This window comes from Stegodyphus dumicola, chromosome 2 (genome assembly GCF_044657685.1).
Source record: "Stegodyphus dumicola isolate Sdum_Otavi_A_Nest chromosome 2, ASM4465768v1".
Taxonomy (NCBI): Eukaryota; Metazoa; Arthropoda; class Arachnida; order Araneae; family Eresidae; genus Stegodyphus; species Stegodyphus dumicola.
The window spans coordinates 80,096,672-80,115,357 of record NC_140769.1 but is presented as its reverse complement, the minus strand read 5'-3'; the positions used below and the strand labels follow the sequence as shown (position 1 = coordinate 80,115,357).

At 32.0% G+C, this 18,686-nt stretch overlaps 1 protein-coding gene across 1 annotated transcript in view; it reads left to right on the top strand.

The window, feature by feature from the left end:
• LOC118180452 (short-chain dehydrogenase/reductase family 9C member 7-like) overlaps window positions 1-18,686 on the top strand; it is a 77,456-nt gene that overhangs the window by 57,404 nt on the left and 1,366 nt on the right. The window lies entirely within an intron of this gene.

Genomic DNA, 18,686 nt, shown 5'->3' with positions numbered 1-18,686 from the left:
CCTTCAACAAGTCCATGGGCATCTCCCATCGTTCTCGTCAGAAAGAAAGACGGCTCAACAAGATTTTGCGTTGACTATCGCCGGTTGAATGAGGTTACGAAGAAAGACAGTTACCCTCTTCCTAGAACTGACGACATTCTAGACAGTCTTTCTGGAAGCAAGTGGTTCTCAACGCTTGATTTAAAGAGTGGGTATTGGCAGGTAGAAATACACCCTCATGACCGAGAAAAGACGGCATTTACTACGGGACAAGGGCTTTGGCAATTCAAGGTGATGCCGTTTGGACTGTGTAATGCGCCGGCAACATTCGAACGCCTCATGGAGACTGTTTTGAAAGGACTTTCCTATAAAGCCTGTCTGATATACCTGGACGATATCATCATCGTCGGAAAGAGTTTTGAAGAGCATCTAGAAAATCTTAGAAAGGTGCTTCAGAAACTGAAAGAAGCCAATCTAAAGCTGAGTCCCGCTAAATGCAAATTGTTCCGAAAGGAAGTGACTTACCTGGGACATGTCATCTCTGCAGAAGGTGTGCGCACGGATCCTGAAAATGTATCAGCGGTTAAATCCTGGAAACGTTCCGAAAATGTCCATCAGCTGAGAAGCTTCCTAGGGCTTTGCACCTACTATAGGAGATTCGTGAAGGACTTTTCTTCCATCGCAAGACCCCTTCACAAGCTGACAGAGAGCAACCAAAAGTTCTTGTGGACAAAAGAATGCGACGATGCATTTAACAACTTAAAGGAGGCTTTAACATCTGCTCCAATCCTGACGTATCCTCAGCACGACCGACCATTTATTCTCGACACCGACGCGAGCAATGAAAGTGTCGGTGCTGATTTGTCCCAAGAAATAGACGGCCAAGAACGTGTAGTGGCGTACTGGAGCAAGTGCCTGTCTAAACCGGAGAGGAATTATTGTGTCACCAGGAAAGAGTTGCTCGCCATAGTCAAAGCTGTAGAACAGTTCCATCACTATCTATACGGCAGAAAATTCCTGCTCCGCACCGATCATGCATCATTGACCTGGCTTTTAAATTTCAAGAATCCTGAGGGTCAAATAGCCAGGTGGATACAGAGACTCCAAGAATAGGACATCACTATCCGTCATCGTAAGGGATCATCACACGGAAGCGCCGACGCCCTGTCTAGAAGACCTTGCCAAGAAAACTGTCGATATTGTTCCAGGGTGGAAGCGAAATACGAGCTGCTGACTCCGGTCGCAAGACAAATTACAACATCAACATCGGCTGATCGAGAACCGTAGAGTGATGATGAAGTCAGGAAAGACCAGCTGGAAGACCGCGACATTAAACCCATAATTGATCTAATGGAGTCGTCAAACAGAAAACCTACCTGGCAGGACATTTCTATCTGTAGTCCTACAACCAAACAATATTGGGCACTCTGGGATTCACTTCACATTCGAAACGGCGTCTTATACCGGAAATTCGAATCGGATGATGGAAGACGTTCCGATGGCAGCTGATACTTCCAAGATCCCGCATTCCTGATGTCCTTAAAGAACTACATAACAGCCCTACGGGAGGTCACTTTGGAATAATGAAGACCTTGCAGAGAGTTCGTGAGCGCTTTTACTGGAATAATGCAAAGGATGACGTGCAAAAGTGGTGCCGATCTTGCGATGCCTGTGCAGGTCGGAAAGGACCTAAGAGACGCAGCCGAGGCAAGCTGCAACGTTACAACGTAGGGGCGCCTTTTGAACGAATCGCCTTTGACATCCTGGGACCTCTGCCACGAACTGCTGATGGCAACAAATACATACTCGTTGTCGTTGATTACTTCCCCAAGTGGCCTGAAGCTTATCCTATTCCTGATCAAGAGGCTGTCAGAGTAGCTGAGGTAATGATACAGCACTGGATTTCCAGGTTCGGAGTGCCTCTTCAGTTACATTCCGATCAGGTAAGGAATTTTACCTCGGTAGTAATCAAAGAACTATGCAAACTACTCGGCATTGACAAGACCCAAACGACGCCATTACATCCCCAGTCGGACGGCATGGTAGAGAGGTTCAATCGAACCATCCTTAATAACCTCTCATTAGTGGTTTCCAGAAACCAGCAGGACTGGGACAAGAAATTATCGCTGTGTTTACTGGCTTACCGCAGTGCTGTCCACGAGACTACCGGCTATTCTCCATCACAAATGCTATTCGGTCGTGACCTTCGTCAGTAGCATGAAAATGACAGTTCTGCGACAAGAGGGTCAGAGGGTCAGGGGGCGTGGTCAATGACGTCACACAGAGGGCGGGGCCAAAGGCAACGTCATCACACTAGGAGGCGTGGTTTCGAGTGGAGTTGAGTTGTTGGTAGACTGCTGATTGAGTTGTAGACCTCCTGCTTTTCATTTAAACTTAGTTTTTTTATATTGGCAACGGGAAATATTTTCTGCATCTTAATTTTGATGATATAGCGATGCTGCCCCCTATTAATGAAAAAGTGAATTCTATGTTTTAGATATATATTTTTTAAGTCTGGTGTTAAAATTATTCAATGCGCGACTCTGAAAACAATGTAAAAGAAACAAATATAAAAAAGACTTTCCTTTAATGATAGTTCATCATGTCATGAAAATGAAACTACAAGATAATTTGTTTTTATTACTCAATTTTATTCTGATACTTTTATCCTTTCTAGTTTTCCATGAAACTTTAACTTATTTCTTAGGTTTTCTGTTCATAATAACATATTCATTTACTGTCATATTTTTTTAATACTTAACGTTTCTAATTTGTAATATTTTATTTAATTTCCACCTACTATTTTTTTTTCCCACCTTTCATAAATTTCAGCATACCCTGATTTTTAACTTATATGTTATATTTCACAAACGTTCCCGCACGTGCTGTTTATTTGTTACATTACTTAATTTTAGATGCAATTTCACACTTTTTTTAACGTTATAATGTTCAATATATTCTGAATTTTAACTTCATTTACTTTTTTTAAACCATTCTAGTATTCTATACACACTTTAACTTAGTGGTATGAAATTGTATTTAAAAAGAAACGTTTATTTTTCATGATCTTAGTTCTTTGACTAAATTTCCTACAGAATTTCTAATTTCTTTCACATGTTCAACAATATTTTCCTTATATTACCGAATATTTTTTTTTTAAAAACTTAAGTCTATAACTGTTAATTGCTTTTTTTACGTTCACGATTTCCCTTCTGTGTTTATATTTCTTAATTCTAGTTTAACTTATTTATTATAATGTTTTTATTTCTGTCTCATCACTCGTAATTCCAACATTTTATCCCTTTTTATTCATTTTAACGATATGGATTGTTTTCATTTACTCCATATTCAAATATTTCCTTACAATTTTTATAATACTTGTTTTATTCCTCGATCATAATAGATCATCTACAGGTTTTACTCAGAAATTTCCATTCACAACTTTACAGTTTAATACCATTTATATCTAAATGTATTTCTTTCTCATATAGTTTTATGGTCTTAAAAGTTTCTAACATCATATTTAGTTTTAAATCCCGATTACCTTTAAGTGTGTTGATAATTTTCATTTCTAATTTTACAACCACGTTCAGTGTTTCATCCACACATACCAAAATATTTCTTACATTTTCTGATATTTAGTCTATGTCATATTTCAGTACTTCAAATGAATTTACACTGCTCACACTATTATTTTTTCATATTTTAGAGACACTAACTATACTAATTTTACTATTTTTCCTGCGCTAATTGCATCTATGTCAGCACTCATGATAAACTAGCAATTGTTTTGCATCACATGCATAAAGAAATTCTTAAAACCAACTTTTTCAATATCGTACTCAAATTACTGTTTTCCAGATAGGAATTACCAGTATTCTTTGGTTTTACTCTGTTACATCTTTTTAAATTTTAACATCTTACTTTTAATTCTAACATACATCTTTTAAACAGTTTTTTCTTTTAATGATAGCCTTACCTTATTTGTTCAAATTAATTCTTTCATTCACCTTCTTTACTACATTTCAGTACCTTCATAATTCACTATGCAAACGCAATGTCTTTCACTGGCATTCTGTTTAATAATACCACAAGTTTCCTTAATTGACAAAAAGCGAATTATTTCTCATTTCAAAATAGAACTACTATATTTTTGCACAAACATTTCCTTTATCCATTCAAGCCACCCCTTAACCTGTAACTGACGTAGCGATAGGAAAGGAGACTCTTATCATATGCTCTTTCGACATTTGAGGTTTCTAGAACTTCTTTGACAGGTATATCAATACCATCAGAAAATATACTTAACACTTTTACCCAGTTTAAAGGCAACATACTGTTATAAGAATGGTTTTAGTTAAATTTATAACACAAATAAACGCATTTTGAGCTAAATAGGCATAAACATTTAGATTCAGAATATTTCTTTTTAATCCGATGTAAGACTTGAATTTCATTCATGATACGGATTGTCTCTTGATTTTCTTTTTGTTTACCTTACACTAATAGAAAATTTTTATTTTACAAGTTCAGCTTTTAATGAAATAGAAATAAAAACTACGATACACCTGCTGTTTTTAAGAAAAGGAACTTTGATATATTTCTGGAAATGTAAATGCTTTTAGAGTTTTCTTTCAATAACGTTGATTTTCATTACTTTACTAACTTCAATAATTCTCTTATTAGCTAATATGAATGAAAGAAGATTGTCAAAAATGTGACACAGTATAATTCTTACGAACATATGTACCTTTACTAGCATACAGATATTACCGATTGAAATGAAGAAAGATACAGATATTTTACTCCAATCTACACTAAATTAAAAAAAAAAAATATTTAAACTTTCATACATTCCAAAGAATAAACGAAAACTCAATAGATATTGTCATGTTTGTATATATGAGATAAAAGTTTTATGAATGGTATTTAAAGTAATGCTTAGAACTTCATAAAAGCGAACATTCACTATGTTAATACACATATCATCAGTTATTTACATTAATCAATGTAATATTAATCATTACATGTACTATATGCATATATATTTAAAGTTTAATTGTCTTACAATTGAATAATTAACTATTGAGAGAAAGAGGTTCATATCTTACACTATTTAATTCACATGGAACAAATTTTTCCATCAACCACATTGAACCAAGTTTATTAAATTCGCCAAAGCTCTTTTATTTCTGCATTTTCACACTCACGACACATTTTAAATGTAACTGTTGATTACCATTTCAAACACCGATATCATAACTCAGTGTAACTACATCATAACTCACTTTTTCCCTACTAACTACAATTTTATATATTCAAGAAGTACATCTAAGACATGATCATTTTCTATGTTCTAGCAAATCGATTCAATTGCGAACATACTATTAAGACTTGCGATTTTAGAAGACTTGCATGTATTAACGATGTCAACGTTTCTTCGTTTTTATAAGATTCACATCAAATCATGTCGCATTCGAATGTGGTGTAAGAGATCACTTTTTCTTTTAAACACTTGTAAACAATGGATGCAATTTATAAGAAGAGAAGTATCCTGCTGTTTCAAAAAATCATCATCAGCATATTTCTGTTTCTTTTGACACCGGCAAAATTAAAAAAAAAAAAAAAAAGGTTCGTGAGATTTTCTTCAAATTCTGTTTTACTTGAAAAAATGTCCGAACATTCAATACGATGTAAAGATTCATATTGTTTTAAATTCTTATGCTCACTAAATATTTTTTATCACGATTTACTCTTAAAAGTAACTTTATAAGTTTTCATATCCTTTTTACATGAAAAGAACTTGTGATTATTCACTACAAAATTCTAAGACGAGAAGCTTCGCGACTTTTCAAACTACAAACTTAAATTTCTTAGGACATACACTACATCTGATGTTTCTTTCATGAGATTTCAAATATCTCTTCAGATTACTCGTATTCAAGAAACCTTACAAATATATGAAATAAGTTCAGCGAATAATCGCTTCATAAACTCTTAAATTTTCAACACGAGTGAATCACTTGAAGCATATACTGCACTGTAAACATACAATACTTAAAAAAATTGTTATAAAAAATAAAAATACATTCATTTCACCAAGAAGCTTTTCTATTTAAATACATTTATCTATTTCCAAAGAACAAGTTTCTGTATTATACATAAAATATACTTAGGATTTTCTTTCATTAGTTAATATCAAATTAACAACAATATCCATTTACTGATATTTGATATACATGTTTGCTTTAAAATTAAAACTAAAATTTCAATATATTTCTATTAAAAAAAACATAAGGGAAAAAATACTCATAACATCAACCAAAGACAGAAATTTAAATAGAATAGCTGTACTTATATTAGTGCATTTTTATAATCTTCATAACATTTCGATTCAAAAAACCTATTACAAAATAAATGAAACATTTTTTTCTGCATTAAAGAATCTCTTATATTTTTAAAATTAATACATAAAAATATATCTTCCCCAATATATTTAATTCTATCCTCAACACTTATTATAATGCAATCATGTCTTGTTTGTGAAGGATGATTTACAATACATCCTTCGCATTTAAATAGTTTTTTAATCACTGAATTTAATTCAGTTTTGATAGAGTTTATGAGTTCTTTAAAAAGTTCATCATCATCACTTACCATATCCGAACAATTGTTTTTACATTTGATTTGCAACGGTAAAATAATTTCAAAAATACTTTTATATAAAGTATTAGATACATCAGGAATAATTTCTTTCAATTTTTTTAAAATATCACAGTTTACTTTTGGTATGTAGGTTTTAGTTTAAAAGAATTTTCATCTTGTTTAAAAACTTGTTGAAAAATACACTCACCTTCTTTGTTGAAAACTACCAACTCATTATTGCAAATGATGCTGGCAGTCGTATAGACAAGATTAAATTCATATATTTTTGAGGAAAATTCTTGCCATGTTGCAGGATTTATAACAACACCGCGTGTAGTAGGATATAATATTTTATTTTGTTCCACACATTCACGTAGATGAATGTTCATTCTGTTTTCAAACTGATTTATGGACACAAAATATCCCCAACCAAGAGTCCACTGTGCAATCAATTTCGAACTTTCTTTTTTCTGTTCTCGATTATTCGGCATGAAGATATTTTCAGGAACAGACTTCATATAGTGGGCAAACCAGTCATCCTCTGGAAGTTCATCCTCATTATCTTCCAAGCGTCGTTTTTTAATTTTCGAAATTTTTATGTTTCGGAATGTGATACTATTTCTAGGATCTTTAACGTCAGGTTGAGAGGGTATTCCATGCATCCAAAATTGATTCGTTGGGGGTTTCATTACAAGGAGAGTTCCATGAGTTAAGTCCACGCTTCGAGATGTGAAATTTCGCCTGGTAAATACCATTTGACGTTTTGCACCTAAACTGATGATAGGTATATCACTTTGAGGTTCGAGACAAGTTTCATTGTCTTTATGCGTTGAAATTTTCGCCACTCCGTCAGGATAATAGTTCAATAAAGCAAAATTATATTTTTTGCCAGTTATCGTTTCAACATAATCTTTTACATTTAGAAGAGTTTGAGTCCATGGTTCTGCACAAAAGCTTGTTCCAGAGAATTCGTAACTAAGTCCTTCATCACCAAAACCGAGTACTTTTCTTCGTGGAACATACTGAGTCCCATTAATTTCAAAATTAATATTTTTAAAATCATAATTTGATAGTTCATCTAGCAAAATATCAGCTTCATTTCGTGAATAAAATTCTTCGTATAATTCTACATTTAACTCTGTATCACATATATTCCTCATATTCGCTTCTGAATCTAACGACAATTCTGAATGATATAGAAATACGTGGCATTCTTAAATAGCAAAAATTATTTAAAACATACATTAACGAAATGATTTCATCAACACTTATCGTAATACATTCTTGTCATGTCTTGTTTGTGAAGCCAGTCTTTCCGGCGTTATATGTGTAAAAATAATCATGATAGGATAGTGGGAAAGAGTTATAGTGTCCTAATGTTGTTATTCTGAACCTCGATATTACATATATGCATAAGGAGAATCTTAAAAGCATCATCCACTTATCATGATAGAGTAATGGAAAATTTCTAAAACTCTGATAATCATCCGCGAAAGAATGTATTATCTTAAGGTTATTGTTGCTATTCCAAATTTGACAGTACATACAGAAGTGAAGGAAGATCCTTGATAAGCGCTGTAGACTTCACGTTATCATGATAACGTGCAGCACTTATCAAGGGTCTTCCTTCACTTCTGTATGTATTGTCAAACTTGGAATAGCACTAACAACCTTAAGATAATACATTCTTTCGCGTATGATTATCAGAGTTTTAGAAATTTTCCATTACTCTATCATGATAAGTGGATGATGCTTTTAAGATTCTCCTTATGCATATATGTAATATCGAGGTTCAGAATAACAACATTAGGACACTATAACTCTTTCCCACTATCCTATCATGATTATTTTTACACATATGACGCCGGAAAGACTGGCTTCACAAACAAGACATGACAAGAATGTATTACGATAAGTGTTGATGAAATCATTTCGTTAATGTATGTTTTAAATAATTTTTGCTATTTAAGAATGCCACGTATTTCTATATCATTCAGAATTGTCGTTAGATTCAGAAGCGAATATGAGGAATATATGTGATACAGAGTTAAATGTGGAATTATACGAAGAATTTTATTCACGAAATGAAGCTGATATTTTGCTAGATGAACTATCAAATTATGATTTTAAAAATATTAATTTTGAAATTAATGGGACTCAGTATGTTCCACGAAGAAAAGTACTCGGTTTTGGTGATGAAGGACTTAGTTACGAATTCTCTGGAACAAGCTTTTGTGCAGAACCATGGACTCAAACTCTTCTAAATGTAAAAGATTATGTTGAAACGATAACTGGCAAAAAATATAATTTTGCTTTATTGAACTATTATCCTGACGGAGTGGCGAAAATTTCAACGCATAAAGACAATGAAACTTGTCTCGAACCTCAAAGTGATATACCTATCATCAGTTTAGGTGCAAAACGTCAAATGGTATTTACCAGGCGAAATTTCCCATCTCGAAGCGTGGACTTAACTCATGGAACTCTCCTTGTAATGAAACCCCCAACGAATCAATTTTGGATGCATGGAATACCCTCTCAACCTGACGTTAAAGATCCTAGAAATAGTATCACATTCCGAAACATAAAAATTTCGAAAATTAAAAAACGACGCTTGGAAGATAATGAGGATGAACTTCCAGAGGATGACTGGTTTGCCCACTATATGAAGTCTGTTCCTGAAAATATCTTCATGCCGAATAATCGAGAACAGAAAAAAGAAAGTTCGAAATTGATTGCACAGTGGACTCTTGGTTGGGGATATTTTGTGTCCATAAATCAGTTTGAAAACAGAATGAACATTCATCTACGTGAATGTGTGGAACAAAATAAAATATTATACCCTACTACACGCGGTGTTGTTATAAATCCTGCAACATGGCAAGAATTTTCCTCAAAAATATATGAATTTAATCTTGTCTATACGACTGCCAGCATCATTTGCAATAATGAGTTGGTAGTTTTCAACAAAGAAGGTGAGTGTATTTTTCAACAAGTTTTTAAACAAGATGAAAATTCTTTTAAACTAAAACCTACATACCAAAAGTAAACTGTGATATTTTAAAAAAATTGAAAGAAATTATTCCTGATGTATCTAATACTTTATATAAAAGTATTTTTGAAATTATTTTACCGTTGCAAATCAAATGTAAAAACAATTGTTCGGATATGGTAAGTGATGATGATGAACTTTTTAAAGAACTCATAAACTCTATCAAAACTGAATTAAATTCAGTGATTAAAAAACTATTTAAATGCGAAGGATGTATTGTAAATCATCCTTCACAAACAAGACATGATTGCATTATAATAAGTGTTGAGGATAGAATTAAATATATTGGGGAAGATATATTTTTATGTATTAATTTTAAAAATATAAGAGATTCTTTAATGCAGAAAAAAATGTTTCATTTATTTTGTAATAGGTTTTTTGAATCGAAATGTTATGAAGATTATAAAAATGCACTAATATAAGTACAGCTATTCTATTTAAATTTCTGTCTTTGGTTGATGTTATGAGTATTTTTTCCCTTATGTTTTTTTTAATAGAAATATATTGAAATTTTAGTTTTAATTTTAAAGCAAACATGTATATCAAATATCAGTAAATGGATATTGTTGTTAATTTGATATTAACTAATGAAAGAAAATCCTAAGTATATTTTATGTATAATACAGAAACTTGTTCTTTGGAAATAGATAAATGTATTTAAATAGAAAAGCTTCTTGGTGAAATGAATGTATTTTTATTTTTTATAACAATTTTTTTAAGTATTGTATGTTTACAGTGCAGTATATGCTTCAAGTGATTCACTCGTGTTGAAAATTTAAGAGTTTATGAAGCGATTATTCGCTGAACTTATTTCATATATTTGTAAGGTTTCTTGAATACGAGTAATCTGAAGAGATATTTGAAATCTCATGAAAGAAACATCAGATGTAGTGTATGTCCTAAGAAATTTAAGTTTGTAGTTTGAAAAGTCGCGAAGCTTCTCGTCTTAGAATTTTGTAGTGAATAATCACAAGTTCTTTTCATGTAAAAAGGATATGAAAACTTATAAAGTTACTTTTAAGAGTAAATCGTGATAAAAAATATTTAGTGAGCATAAGAATTTAAAACAATATGAATCTTTACATCGTATTGAATGTTCGGACATTTTTTCAAGTAAAACAGAATTTGAAGAAAATCTCACGAACCTTTTTTTTTTTTTTTTTAATTTTGCCGGTGTCAAAAGAAACAGAAATATGCTGATGATGATTTTTTGAAACAGCAGGATACTTCTCTTCTTATAAATTGCATCCATTGTTTACAAGTGTTTAAAAGAAAAAGTGATCTCTTACACCACATTCGAATGCGACATGATTTGATGTGAATCTTATAAAAACGAAGAAACGTTGACATCGTTAATACATGCAAGTCTTCTAAAATCGCAAGTCTTAATAGTATGTTCGCAATTGAATCGATTTGCTAGAACATAGAAAATGATCATGTCTTAGATGTACTTCTTGAATATATAAAATTGTAGTTAGTAGGGAAAAAGTGAGTTATGATGTAGTTACACTGAGTTATGATATCGGTGTTTGAAATGGTAATCAACAGTTACATTTAAAATGTGTCGTGAGTGTGAAAATGCAGAAATAAAAGAGCTTTGGCGAATTTAATAAACTTGGTTCAATGTGGTTGATGGAAAAATTTGTTCCATGTGAATTAAATAGTGTAAGATATGAACCTCTTTCTCTCAATAGTTAATTATTCAATTGTAAGACAATTAAACTTTAAATATATATGCATATAGTACATGTAATGATTAATATTACATTGATTAATGTAAATAACTGATGATATGTGTATTAACATAGTGAATGTTCGCTTTTATGAAGTTCTAAGCATTACTTTAAATACCATTCATAAAACTTTTATCTCATATATACAAACATGACAATATCTATTGAGTTTTCGTTTATTCTTTGGAATGTATGAAAGTTTAAATATTTTTTTTTTTTTAATTTAGTGTAGATTGGAGTAAAATATCTGTATCTTTCTTCATTTCAATCGGTAATATCTGTATGCTAGTAAAGGTACATATGTTCGTAAGAATTATACTGTGTCACATTTTTGACAATCTTCTTTCATTCATATTAGCTAATAAGAGAATTATTGAAGTTAGTAAAGTAATGAAAATCAACGTTATTGAAAGAAAACTCTAAAAGCATTTACATTTCCAGAAATATATCAAAGTTCCTTTTCTTAAAAACAGCAGGTGTATCGTAGTTTTTATTTCTATTTCATTAAAAGCTGAACTTGTAAAATAAAAATTTTCTATTAGTGTAAGGTAAACAAAAAGAAAATCAAGAGACAATCCGTATCATGAATGAAATTCAAGTCTTACATCGGATTAAAAAGAAATATTCTGAATCTAAATGTTTATGCCTATTTAGCTCAAAATGCGTTTATTTGTGTTATAAATTTAACTAAAACCATTCTTATAACAGTATGTTGCCTTTAAACTGGGTAAAAGTGTTAAGTATATTTTCTGATGGTATTGATATACCTGTCAAAGAAGTTCTAGAAACCTCAAATGTCGAAAGAGCATATGATAAGAGTCTCCTTTCCTATCGCTACGTCAGTTACAGGTTAAGGGGTGGCTTGAATGGATAAAGGAAATGTTTGTGCAAAAATATAGTAGTTCTATTTTGAAATGAGAAATAATTCGCTTTTTGTCAATTAAGGAAACTTGTGGTATTATTAAACAGAATGCCAGTGAAAGACATTGCGTTTGCATAGTGAATTATGAAGGTACTGAAATGTAGTAAAGAAGGTGAATGAAAGAATTAATTTGAACAAATAAGGTAAGGCTATCATTAAAAGAAAAAACTGTTTAAAAGATGTATGTTAGAATTAAAAGTAAGATGTTAAAATTTAAAAAGATGTAACAGAGTAAAACCAAAGAATACTGGTAATTCCTATCTGGAAAACAGTAATTTGAGTACGATATTGAAAAAGTTGGTTTTAAGAATTTCTTTATGCATGTGATGCAAAACAATTGCTAGTTTATCATGAGTGCTGACATAGATGCAATTAGCGCAGGAAAAATAGTAAAATTAGTATAGTTAGTGTCTCTAAAATATGAAAAAATAATAGTGTGAGCAGTGTAAATTCATTTGAAGTACTGAAATATGACATAGACTAAATATCAGAAAATGTAAGAAATATTTTGGTATGTGTGGATGAAACACTGAACGTGGTTGTAAAATTAGAAATGAAAATTATCAACACACTTAAAGGTAATCGGGATTTAAAACTAAATATGATGTTAGAAACTTTTAAGACCATAAAACTATATGAGAAAGAAATACATTTAGATATAAATGGTATTAAACTGTAAAGTTGTGAATGGAAATTTCTGAGTAAAACCTGTAGATGATCTATTATGATCGAGGAATAAAACAAGTATTATAAAAATTGTAAGGAAATATTTGAATATGGAGTAAATGAAAACAATCCATATCGTTAAAATGAATAAAAAGGGATAAAATGTTGGAATTACGAGTGATGAGACAGAAATAAAAACATTATAATAAATAAGTTAAACTAGAATTAAGAAATATAAACACAGAAGGGAAATCGTGAACGTAAAAAAAGCAATTAACAGTTATAGACTTAAGTTTTTAAAAAAAAATATTCGGTAATATAAGGAAAATATTGTTGAACATGTGAAAGAAATTAGAAATTCTGTAGGAAATTTAGTCAAAGAACTAAGATCATGAAAAATAAACGTTTCTTTTTAAATACAATTTCATACCACTAAGTTAAAGTGTGTATAGAATACTAGAATGGTTTAAAAAAAGTAAATGAAGTTAAAATTCAGAATATATTGAACATTATAACGTTAAAAAAAGTGTGAAATTGCATCTAAAATTAAGTAATGTAACAAATAAACAGCACGTGCGGGAACGTTTGTGAAATATAACATATAAGTTAAAAATCAGGGTATGCTGAAATTTATGAAAGGTGGGAAAAAAATAGTATGTGGAAATTAAATAAAATATTACAAATTAGAAACGTTAAGTATTAAAAAAATATGACAGTAAATGAATATGTTATTATGAACAGAAAACCTAAGAAATAAGTTAAAGTTTCATGGAAAACTAGAAAGGATAAAAGTATCAGAATAAAATTGAGTAATAAAAACAAATTATCTTGTAGTTTCATTTTCATGACATGATGAACTATCATTAAAGGAAAGTCTTTTTTATATTTGTTTCTTTTACATTGTTTTCAGAGTCGCGCATTGAATAATTTTAACACCAGACTTAAAAAATATATATCTAAAACATATAATTCACTTTTTCATTAATAGAGGGCAGCATCGCTATATCATCAAAATTAAGATGCAGAAAATATTTCCCGTTGCCAATATAAAAAAACTAAGTTTAAATGAAAAGCAGGAGGTCTACAACTCAATCAGCAGTCTACCAACAACTCAACTCCACTCGAAACCACGCCTCCTAGTGTGATGACGTTGCCTTTGGCCCCGCCCTCTGTGTGACATCATTGACCACGCCCCCTGACCCTCTGACCCTCCTGTCGCAGAACTGTCATTTTCATGCTACTTTCGTCTGCCTTGTGATCTATTAATTGGCCGCCCTCCAGATGCTCTTTCATCGTCTGAGGAATATATTCAAGATCTCCAGGCCCGGTTTGAAGTGATGCACAAATTTGCACGAGAGCGAGTCAACTTAGCGACGGAGAAAAAGAAGACTCGATACGACACAAGAGCTACTAAACATCAATTCCACGAAGGAGACAAGGTGTGGTTGTGGAATCCGACTCGACGGAAAGGACTTTGTCCGAAATTACAGTCACCTTGGGATGGCCCGTACACAGTTCTAAACAGGCTGAATGACGTCGTGGTTCGGATTCGTAAGTCTTCGAACTCTAAACCTAAAGTCGTTCATTACGACAGGTTAGCTCATTACTATGGCCATAGTACGTAATGTAAATAATTGTAAATAGTATCAGACCATGGTCCTTTTTGTTTTTAAATGTGTATTTGATTTGATTTGTATTTAGTATTTGATTTGCATTTAGTATTTGATTTGTATTTAGTATTTGTTTTGTATTTAGTATTTGATAGTATTTGATTTGTTTAAGTTAGTTATTGCATTTATTGTTCATGTTGTTTGATATTGTAATGTAATGTTTATGCCACAGTTGTAAGTTTAGCTTCCTGTCCAGGGATTGTACTGCCCGGGACGTGCAGTCCTTGGGAAGAGGGCAGTGTTACGAATTTGGTATTTAAAAAGCTAATGTTAGTTTAATTATAAATTAAATGGTTTTATTTCTCGCGCAGTGCAGCGCGTGACGAATATTAAAAGAAAGCTAAGCCGGAAAATTGAAAATACAAGAGCGCGTGCATTAAATAAATAAATATCTCTTTTTGATTTCAAGAAAGTACTGGGAAATTCTAGCGCGTGATTTTAAAATCTTATAAAAGGAGGAAAACATCTCAGTTTGTAGTAGTTGCTTAGTTTGTTGTTGTTTAGAAAACTGCTCTTGTTGATTGTAGCGAATTCGCGGATTAGCGTTCTTTAGCTGTTTTGAATTGCGTTCTATTGGATATTTGAGTAGTTAAAAGATAACTACTGTGAAATATTGTAATACTGCATGATAATTTGAGAAAATTTAAGCATTTTTGTTGTGATAATAATAAATTTTTGTTCATTTTTCATCGAACTTGTGCATTCATTTCATAACGAACCCGTACGCACGCAACAATATGTTAATGAGATGAATAAAATTGCAATTTCATTTTTAAAGTTCCTTATATTGAGGTTCCAAGTGATATGTATTGATTTTAAGGAACGAGGCTAAATGCTCATCTGTCAGTCTTCTTCTGAAATAATTCTTTATAAGGTTGATAGTTGAAAACACTTGTTCTTATATATAAGATGAAGCAAACATAGCACTGATTTTCTGGGCGTGAGATATTAAATTTTGGAAACTTACTTTCGATAATGATTTGTAAAAGTGTAACTTTGGCATATATTTAAAAACTGCTGCTTGAGATGATTGCTAGATTGCAACTCAGTTAATTGAAGCTGCATATCTGATCTCAATGCTTCACAATTTACGTTGAAAGGCATGGTAAAAATATCCAATTCTGCTTGAATGGCACTGAAATCTTGAAATCTACGTTCGAACTCAAAAGGCAGTTTTTTTCAAGCCATCTTCATAATTCTTAAGCTGAAGATATTAAATTAAAATTAATTAAGATTAAAAGTAAGCCCACGAGATCGAATAGTATTCATAAGCTTCACGACTCCATCAAGCACGGGTTTCATATTCAATAGTGTAGAGAAAGGATTTTTTGGAAGCGGGCAAGATGCGAAAAATTAGCAACCGCCTTCGCCGGGAATCGAACCACGGACCTCTGGAATACCGGCCCAGCGTGCAGAACTACTACACCACGAAGGCACGCCAGGAAAGTGGGAGAAATACTTTATAACATATTTACACGGAACACCTTGATGTGCGTACACAATGTAAAAAAACAACATTGTTCCCAGGATAGTTTTGATTAAAGAGTCCAAGAAATCCAGATTTTTTCCCCTGTCATATTTGGTGCTCTATCGGTCGTCATATTACATACATTTGTTATAGGCACTTTGAAAATTAAAAGCCCTTCCTGAAATTCCAGAAAAATATCCCATCCCTTTATAGTTCCCTTTAAAGAAAGGGCATGCACGCCAGTCCCTCGGTAATTTCTCATCGACACCTCTTATAAATAATACTAATGGAGCAGCATCATTTATATCAGTGCTTTCATCAATAGCTACGGAGCAAAATTTAAACTGGCCAATCTTTGACTCTAATTGGGATGTCAAATTTTTATCGATGTCTTTGATTCACCGTTTTTTGAGATAAGATTACAGTCTTAAAATTGTTTTCCTTGTCTGGACATAAAACATCACAAACTTAGATTGTTTAACGAACTCCCCGTCATTGAGAGCTTTATTATTTTTAGCAAAATTGTGCGCTACAATGTACCTTGTATGTGTAGCTTGCTTCTTGGATAATGCTTACCTTCTTGAAAAAATTTTGTCGGCCTGATAATTTTTTAGAAAAACTTTCTGCATTTTGTTCTTTCATATTCGGACATTGCTTCGTAATTGGAATTCTTATGCTTAGATGTGAAATGATGGGAAATGTTATATTCTTTGAAGAATGCTACAGCCTCATTGCAGATGAGACACACTGGTTTATCTTTTAACAACTGTAAAAAAATATTTCCAGGTCCATTCATCATTAAAAGCACGGCACTCAGAATCAACTTTACGTTTTTTAGTAGCCATTATGGGGTTGAAATATTTTACGAATAACTCAAACAACGCTATACTTTTAATAATTTCACCACTATTCACAATGTCCGCAATCAATAATATTAGAACTCACGCCAAAAGAAAAGCCGCTGGCTGGAGCTTAAAATGCGCAGTCTACCACATGTAAGGCCTAATTCACCTATATTGGATTCCCATATGTCTGCTCCCCGAGAAAGAGATAACGCTTGTTGGCGCCAATCTACAGATATAACTAATAAAGAACTTCCTCTTTTAACACTTTACCTATTGAAAGCTGTCTGTGCTTGCCATTTCCGTCACTTTATATTTTGTAGAGCAAAAATAGAGAAAGTAGAAAGATCGTCAGTCCTTTGGAAAAAAAGGGAGGAAAAAAATAATATTTAAACAAAGTAGAAAAGGAGATGGATACATAATACATAAATATATATTTCTTTTAATTTGTCTCAGACCGGCAAATCAAAATTCTATCCGCGGGCTGGATAGAACCTTCCGGCGGGCCGTATCTTGCCCATCCCTGCTCTAGGATGACAGGAATTTGAAGATGTCCAAATATCGAAAAAAAAAAGGGCAAATTTTGAGATTAGAATTTATTATTACGCTAGATATACACAGTGCGTTTGCAAAGCTTAATTTTAAGGTAATGCAAAATTGAAAGTTAAAGAAAACAAACGTTCTTATTTCTTAACCTTCAATGTAGAATCCTTATAAGTCTACACAACGCTTGGCACATTCATGCATTATTATTCCTTGCACTGGATTTTTTCGATTAATTAATGTGTTATAGTTAATGAATTTTCTTCAGTTAGCAATTCAGAAATTCTGTGCAACTATTTGAGAATCTGCATCTTTTAATTTTAAAATAAAAGCCATGGGGACCCAAAACCAGTATCATTGAGAAGCAAAGATTTCTACATAACACTGTTAGCCACTCACCCACCAGTAGGCCAAACGTTGATTGTAGAGAAACTACTTGTAGAGTTAAATTAAAAATACAAATGTTAATAAAAGAACTATCAGAAAAAAAATTGAAAATTATTAGAATATTTTGCTTTTTGAAAATTTCCTCTCATAATATATTGCCTATTATGAGAACAGAACAGGCCCGCCTTGATTCTATTACCAAATTCTCAATCTAGCATTTACAGATTATGTAAACTCTCAGTCAATTATGTTAAAGTTCTGATAAGCAAGATATTTTGGTGGTGCAATATGTTATCAATACTGATGAACACTGAACTCAATTTTATCTATATACTGTCTAGACAACTCTTTTATCTTATCTCATTCAATACAACAGCAATGTTTCCTCCCTAAATTTAGAAACCTTCAAGAGGTTTCTATTTAACTTTTTGGGAAAAGAAAGCCTGGAATTTCCGCATCTTAAATATTGAATTACTCAGATGGAAATACGTAAAAGAAAAACAACACATTCTAGAATTAAGTAGAATTAATTCTCCAACCTTAAATTTATATTGAATTTACAAAGTAGCTTTGTGCATTTCAAATGAAACTGAAAAAGTATTCTCTCTTTTAATTTAGGTATTTGCTCTTTTTAGTCTAAAAATAGTAGCATATAATATTTGCTATGCTAAATTTTCTGAAAACTGAAATTTTGTTTGTTTATAATACAAAAAGGCTGCCGGTTACAGGCATATACAGGTTAACTGATCAATATTAACGGAATTCTATTGCGTTATTTT